We start from the raw sequence: 8,858 nt of genomic DNA, 5'->3' as shown, positions 1-8,858 counted from the left end.
AAGCCTCCATATACAGAAGAGTTCAACATATTTGGAATTAAAATGATAAAAAGCCAAAGTTAACCACTAATCTGCAATGTGAGCATTTATTCTTCCAAATAAAAACATTTAAAACCGAGTTAAAATCATGTTGTATGTTATGCTATGGTATGATATGACGAATGAGATTGCATGCTATCGTGTGAGATTCAAATGCTATGCTATGAGATTTCAATGTTAATGGTATGCTATGGTGTATGTTGTAAAAGATATGCTTGAACTGACTGTACAGTCATGTAAAAGTCGCATTCCCTGTTACATGTACAGTAGCATCAATATGTTAGCCCAGTGCTGATCAAACAAAGCTGATTCTAGTAGCCCTACGTTTTATGCCATCGTTTTTTCAACATTCAAAATGAAAATTGGTTAAACGTTGGCGGCACATGTTGGCATTACATTGTATTTTAATGTTGGGCCTACATTATCCCATCACAAACATATTGTGTTGGCCCAACATTCGTACGTGCAACTATTTGCCGCGTTGTACCACTGGGTTTTGACCAAAATTGGCCCAGTGAGGTTACCTACGTTGGTTAAGTGTGTTTGGCTTACATATGTTAAATGTGCTTGGCTCTGTAAACCCGTTATTAGACACCAATATTACGGAAATCTTGATTAATGCTACAATAATCCTTTTTTTTTTAAACATGTTTTATCAACGTTTTACTTCTATTCCTACATGTACTGAGCAGGTAGAACCATAAAAACTAACACTATAAATCTGGCATTAGGCAAAAAAAATACTACAAGTTGAGTTAAACAAATATACATTTTCAATGTAAAGCTGATTAAAAAATAAAAAATAAAATTTGTCTCAACGTTTTATTAAATAAACAAATAAAATAACGTTCAACTTCATGTACAAAGTTAAAAGGAACAACATGTATTTATGTTTCTTCGTTCTCCAGAGTTTAGATGATCAAAAATAATAAAGCATTCATCTTGGGAACTGTCATCACAGTTACATTGAAGCATTCTAAGCACATGCTCATATTTTTTTTCAGACTCTCATTACATTGCTATATTTTCATTGGAAATCCGTGCAACTTTCTGCCGGTAATTGTGCGTTCAAAATACACTGTTGCCCTTCTTTAATCTTATTATTTGGTTTATTTAACATGCATATTGTTTACTTTTTATAATCTCATGTTTAAAAATAAACAATATAATGAGTATATTGTTAATTTTTTTTTATAATATCATGTCTGAAAAAAATCATTTTATAAGATTTAAACAAAAAGAAAACACAAAAATGCTTATGTTTAATGTTCTTATCTATATCATATATTTTTATCTTCCTTGCCTCTAACAATCTCATTTTTAAGATGTTTTTACTGCACAATTTAGAACAATTATAACCTCTAATACCCTTATTATTTTGTTATATTGTACATGTATATTATTTAATTTTTTGAATACCGTAACGTTTTAATACAAGATTTAGAATATTGTAAACATTTAATCAGCTTAAAAATAATATTTAATTCTATCCATTAAATCGAATTTTTTTAATTCAACACATGATGTGTACCTTGCCAAAGTTTATGTACTGGAAAGCCTTCTCCTTAACCTAGAGAGTCTGTATCTCAATGTGTATTTTTGAGAGGGCATATTTCTGCATGTTGATTTAAATATATTTTTATAAAGGTTTATTTTTGAATAACACATTAATTTTAATCTCAATCAAACTTGGCAATCATTATATTTTTCAGAAAATTAATTTCAAATTTTTAATTTTAAACTGGTTTGGAACAGTTTGTGCACACCAACCATAACTAAAACCAACAGAGCTTTACATTGCTTTAAAACTATAAAAATCTAAGAATTTTTAACATTGTGTGGAATACATGTCCTCATATATGTTTTAAATATACAATTTTGCGTATTTATAATTTGCATCCAATATTTCAGTAATTTTAACTTTCTGAAATTAATTAATATTATTAAAGGCAAACGACCAATTTCTATTTATATCAAAATTGGGCGCGGAACTGAACTTCCGAAGAATGAGTTTACAGAATCGAGTATGAACGCGTTCAACGTCCTTTCTTATAACATGAAAACCCCAAACCTTGGGACCGTGATTAAGGACACTGGCGGTATATGTATCACACACTTTTAGTTTCGATTAAATATTTAAGGAATTATACTTACATGTTTAAGTATACTAAACATGCACTTGCTATCTTGTTAACGTTGAGCCCGTACATTTTGTATTAGATTAAATTTACCATTAAAACTCATGGTCATGCCCAAACAATTAAAGCTATTTACAAGTTCGGCCGGTTGCTTATTATAAAACAGTTTGTTACAATCAGATAATTTTGTTTCTTTCTGGAATACAGCAACTTTTGTTTAGGCAACCTTTGCATCAATATTCCAACTTTCACAGTAACCATGCAAATTATCTTATATATTTTGAATACCCTCATCAGACTAAGACAGTTAAACCGTGTCGTCTGCGTACATCAAACGAAACAAATAATTGTATATATTTCTATGAATGCATTTCTGTACATGGAAAATAAAAAAGAAGCAAGTGCCTCACCAAGTTCTTACGTAATAAATGATCTGACGCGTCTTGGTACAGGATATAGTACTTTTGTTTCGACTGCATTATACGCTATGTGTTTCTTGTATGCATTTAAACCCTTTTCTCTCTACTTTTTTTGCTTTGATACGATCACACGTGTTGAACAAGTTAAGATAAAATTAAGCTAATCTCATCTTGATTATAATTCTTCTGCATTTTGAACTTTGTTGAAAAGAGACACTTCCATTTAATTTACAAATGCCTCATAAATTTGATGGTATTGTTGGGTTTTTTTTGTACATGTACATTGAAATATGTTAAAAATGCCTGAATCATTGTTCTACAAGGGCTGTTCGGATATCATTTAGACATTTGTTCTTAATCCTCAATAAAAGCAGATAAAATCATGAAAATTTACGCGGATGCTATGCAAGATAAATCTGATAAGTGTGATTAACATTTGGTCGTTAAGATTATTCCTAGTTAGGTGTCTGTACTACTACACGTATCTTAAGTATAAATCTTAAGTTTCAAATAACAGTGAAAAGTCTAAATCTGTCATTTGTACCTTTTTAGAACTGTAAACATAGCATCAGACATTTTTTGCTTAATTGTACATTTTTAATGTTTTATCTCACTTTGTCGTAAAGAGTGAAAAAGTGTTGTGACTAAATTTTAAATAGGAGCAAACCAAAGTCATCTTTTATTAATTTTGGTACACATAAATATTGCCGATATTGTCAACATAATCAAACTTTATTTTGATTTAAAAACAATTATAACAAAGACCAAATTAAATTGATTTTAATATACATGTGTATAGTATTTTATTTTCTCATTGCCATGGATTTGTAGGCGAGGATGTCAATAACAATGAAGGAGACCCGAGTACCAGGAAATGGAAAATCTACCCTACTTATCTTTACTATAATATGTATGACAATCACCATAATGGTTGCATGAAACAAACCAACTAAAATAAACAACTAAATGACATCCTGTTGTGACTATGTAAGTTCTTTTCTTTTTTTTCTTTTTTTTTTTACATTTTTACCAATCTACCATTTGAGAAAAAATATACCCCTCTTTTAGTTTTGACGTAACAAGAATCATTTAATCCTCTATTGTTGAGAATAAAAGATTTATAGACAATTAAACCATTGTTTTTTATCAATTAAATTCATTCTCATTTGTTATGGTTCATTTTAATTTCGTGATTTCGTCCTTCTATATTAAATATTAATATAATAAATATTAAACATTACATATAAGTATTCTACATGTACCATAAAGCGAACGATATGAACGATATAAATAGAAATTTTTAAACATTTTCCAAAATTAGTATAACGTGAAATATTTACTGCATCACGTTTTTTTAAAGTAAATGGTATTAAAAGATTGAATATTTCAAACAAGGCTGTTCCTAGAAAACTTATAAATTTATCCGTTTAAACTGTACAGTTTTGTAATTTGAATTTCATTATTAGGTGAAGTGCATTGTATTAACATAATGCTTATGCCATATACACATCTATTGTTAGTACATGATAATTATATCGAAGATCGAAAGTACAGTGTTAAAGTAAGGCATTCATGCATCTTCTATTTCATTTCTTTTTTCAGTCCTTATTTCCTGTGTTTGCAAAGCGTACACATGAAAGCACGATTTTTGTCTTCCCTAGATGACAGAGTGGGTAGCGCGGTGGCCGCTCACTGCTAGGAGAATGGGTTCCAGAGGTCGTGAGTTCAAGCCTTGGTCGGGGCGGAGATGGAGCTCCAACAAAAGTGAATTTCCCTGTGCTTTATATATATCTATATCATTCACTATGGGCAGGTATATGTCAATTTGAGAGTTATTGCAATGTTTGTGCTTATATATATATATATATATATATATATATATATATATATATATATATATATATATATATATATATATATATATATATATATATATATATATATATATATATATATATATATATATATATATATATATATATATATATATATCTGACAATAAAAATCAACATTAGCACTTCAAATTTCTTTAATACCGTTTCAAATACTTTAATAATTATCTCTTACTTCGAGTTGAATTAAATGTGGTTCATGTTCCGGTTTTTTCAGCTTGATACCAAAGGAGGCGGCATATAATATCATCAAAATAATACAAAGGCCTATCAATATGATTATCGATATTCGAAGTGATGACGCCCAGCTGTCATCAATAATTGGTATATACGTGTATGTACTTGACGGTGGGTAATCACTGTTTTGTACGACTCTATCATCCACAGTTGAAACATATATACTAGTTCTTGAACCAAAGTCCTGGTTTAGATTAACACTGACTTCCTCTTTTGGAATTGAAGACGTTTGTGTAACGATAGTTCCTGGCATAAACAATATGAAAAAAAAATTATGCTCAATGACATTTATTGGCTTTTGATCACTTTATGGGATAACTTTACGAAGGTAAAAGGGCGGTTACAAGTCAAGAACTTTAAAAAATTTATCATTAAATATAAGGCGTTACATGTACACAACACATTTCGAAATGTTCTATCTAGTAAGTATAAAAGGTAAATGTATAAAGCACAAGAAATTGTCAACCACGGGAACAATTAAAACTGTCAATTTTTTTAGGACAATTAGTCTCTTTCTCAAGACACGATCATAACAAAATAGATTTGTCAAATCAATGCCCCTTTAGTTTTCTTTTTGTTATACGTAAACTACGTTTGCTTACATTGTTTACAAATATGTTAATATTTGGTATATCATGATTTCAATAAAAAAAAAAACCCACATCTCACCAGTTCTGTTTGCAGGATGGCATCCTTCCTTGTGGCTACACTCTCTATGCTCACAGAAACAAATTGACTGACAGAACTGCCCGTAAAGTGGGAACCCACATGGTGTCTCGCACTGGGGACCATAGTATCCGACAGGACATTCTTTAAATAAATTAACCTATCAATATCTATCAAATTTTGGTCAATGAGGTAAGAAACTGTCACACACATGTAACTATCTTATCTTGATATATGCACGCTGGAAACATTGTGATTCAAATTTGAAATGATTTGTAAAGTAATCATTATAAGTAGTATACGTGTGTATACTTGTACTTACTGATACACCTGTCTTTGTTTTTATCAAGCATGTAGCCCGCGCAGCAATTGAATCTAAAATACATAAACAATTTAATTTATTTTACTTTCATGTTAAATACTGAAATCTGATTGGTTTAGACGCAGTTGGCAATCCGTTCTATTACCATTAGCCTTAGCAACACACTTGGCGACGGGTAACACAACGAATTGTTACATGTGCGTAAATTATGCGTGTACGGTTCGTCGTAGAATTCACATCATTTCTATATAAAAGCAGTGAATTTTTCTTTGAAAAAAAAGACAATCAGTATAATTAAATAAATAGTGCCTGTTTGGTTGGATAGCTGTTCAAATTGACACCCCTCGAAAACCATTGTCAACCACCGCTTCGCGTTGGTTGACAATAGTTTTCTCGGGGTGTCAATTTCAACAGTTACCCTCCCAAACAGGCATTATTTATATAATGTACACGTATTACATCCTGAATGATTCGACTGAAATATAGATTATAACAGAAATACGAAGAAATAATATACGAAAAAAAGATTAAATTAAATATGAAAAATAAATTACCTTCTTTCGGCACATGGTGAAAATTTGATACCATGAGTTTGCAAATATCCATACATACATGTATGAATATAAAAAGTAAGAACCGCAACTAGTTCTTCCATAGCGAGAGCCACACTGTGTGAGTGTTATTTTGAGTATCCAGTACTTATAACTTACGATATTATCCGATACATCCGATATTAAGTATCGGAAATTGTAGAAATACTTTTCAAAGAGCAATGCCATATAACAACATAGATAGGCAAACAATACGCGAGAGTCTGTCAAACAGTATTATTTCCCTATAGTGCTAATATGATAAACTCGTTGAAGTTTTATTTCCCACTCCTCATACAATTCTAGTTTTATTAGAAACCAAGTCATAATAATTGGGTTTTTGTGTATGTGTTTGGTTTATTTGTATCCCAGTTTTATACATAAAAAAAACTTTTCAAGTTTAGAATTCAATTGAGAACTTGTTAAAACCTACTGGATTTTTTATTGTTCATAAGTCTTAGTGTTAATTATATTTTAATTTCGTCAAAATGTTTTAAGGAACCGTTAATCATTTAAGAAGTTATGTACGTTTGATAAAAAATAAATATTTAAGATACAAACACTATTTTCAATTTTCAATTCTATACGCTTTAAAACTTGATTAAAAAGAATCAAAGTGTATAAAAGCGAAATGGTAAAAAATAGAAATAAAATAAAAAAGTTTAAATTTACTAAATTTACTACAAAAAAGGATAATATATTTTTGAAGTGCAAAATACCATAATCATCTAAAGAAACAATGGATTAATAAGATAAATACCAGTTTGGAACAAATTGATTGAATTAAGTAACAAAATTTTATTTTAATGCTTTTCTATGGAAGGCAATCTAAACGCGCTAATCGTTTAATTCAAAAAATGTTAAGCTGTAACTCTGTTTTTGAGTCTTCGAACATTGTATATAACCATTTGTAGATCGTCATTTATAAGACTTGTCTGGTTTTGATAAATTTTTAATTCATGATCCTTTCGATGCAAATTCGACACTTGTGTTTGCGTCATTCGTAATTATTTGTATTTCTAGTCATGTAAGGTTATTAATTATTGTACTACATAACCCATAACTTCAAATGACACCAAGTTGAGGTGCCAGCGGGGTTTGCTTATTTATATTTATATATTTAATCGTACGAGGGTTTAAAATTATATAAATATAAGTAATAGGAAATCATTCTTTGAATATCATGAGGTGATAATTTCGGCGGGGCGTGTTCAAATCTATCATAAAGCCCTTCGGGCTTTATTGGATTAATCACGCCCCAACCAAAATTATTACCTCAGAATACTCAAAGAATGATTCCTTATTCCTAAGTCACTTACATCTCTACAAATATTTTTTCCCTTTCAGAGCACATTCATCCTACGTTATTTTTTTTTTTGCTTTGTTTATATAATAAAATTGTATATAATTGTGTATATATTAATTACAGTCTATTTATCACCGTGTGCTAAGTTGTGTTAAAATTGGAAACAAAATTACTGAATATTTTACATGTAATGTCGGTGTTCGTCAAGGATGTATTCTAAGCCCATGGCTTTTCTCTATGTACATAAATGAATTTATTGAGATGTTACGTAACTCTCAGTGTGAAGGAATCCATATTACAGAACAAATATCGGATATAACAGCCCTCCTGTTTGCTGACGATCTTCTTATGATATCAGACACTGTAAATGGGCTACAAAAGAAACTAAACGTACTACAAAAGTACTGTCTGAAGTGGAACCTAACAGTAAATATTGACAAATCAAAAGTAGTGGTTTTCAAGAGAGGTGGAGCAATTGCAGGCACAGAAAAATGGATGTTCAACTGGAAACCTATGGATGTTGAGTCTTACTACAAGTACCTTGGTACCACATTTTCCTGTCGACTGAAATGGACCCAATGCTGTAAGTCACTGGCACTACAGGCACGAAAAGCATTAAATATGTTAAAACATTCTTTGAAAATCCTGAATAACCGTGATCCCAAGGTGTGTTTTAAACTTTTTGACAGCATTATCGTTCCTATTCTAACATTTGGAGCAGAAGTCTGGGGAACTGATATCAACGATGAGATTGAAGCTGTACAGAATGACTTTTGCAAATGGATACTGGGAATAAGCAAAAAGGCTACCAATATAATGGCTAGAGGAGAGTGTGGAAAACTGCCCCTTTATGTTATATATATGATAAAACCAGTGAAATACTGGCTGAAAATACAAAATATGGAAACTACAAGATATCCAAGACAGTGTTTCGAGATGCTTTATAATTTGGATTTGTGCAGCAATCGTTCAACTCCAAACTGGGTATCTAAATTGAAATCAGTCTTAAATCACTACGGCTTTGGGGACGTTTGGTTAAGTGGTGGACCCGGAGATCCAAAGGTCTTTATGTCAGAATTGAACCAAAGGGTGAGAGACTGTGCCCTACAGGATTGGAACTCAAAGTTAGACAATTCACCAAAGTGTGCTTTCTATGTGATGTTCAAAAAACAATGTGCATGTGAGAGTTACCTCACCTTTCTAAGCTACCCCTTAAAACAGGCATTAGCCTCTTTCAGGTGTTCCTTAC

General features: G+C 30.9%; 2 long non-coding RNA genes across 2 annotated transcripts in view; one reads left to right on the top strand and one right to left on the bottom strand.

The window, feature by feature from the left end:
• Positions 1–8,858, top strand: part of LOC105334868 (uncharacterized) — an 82,190-nt gene that overhangs the window by 58,960 nt on the left and 14,372 nt on the right. The gene's annotated exons all lie outside the window — the stretch shown is intronic.
• On the bottom strand, positions 4,584–6,634 carry LOC136271654 (uncharacterized). Its single transcript, XR_010709588.1, has 4 exons — positions 6,268–6,634; positions 5,714–5,766; positions 5,395–5,535; positions 4,584–4,971 (listed from the first exon to the last, which is right to left on the bottom strand). It is a non-coding gene; the product is annotated as an uncharacterized lncRNA (long non-coding RNA).

The sequence above is a fragment of the Magallana gigas genome, chromosome 9 (assembly GCF_963853765.1).
Source record: "Magallana gigas chromosome 9, xbMagGiga1.1, whole genome shotgun sequence".
Classification (NCBI taxonomy): Eukaryota; Metazoa; Mollusca; class Bivalvia; order Ostreida; family Ostreidae; genus Magallana; species Magallana gigas.
Note: the sequence above shows the minus strand (reverse complement) of the source record. Positions and strands in the feature narration are given on the sequence as shown.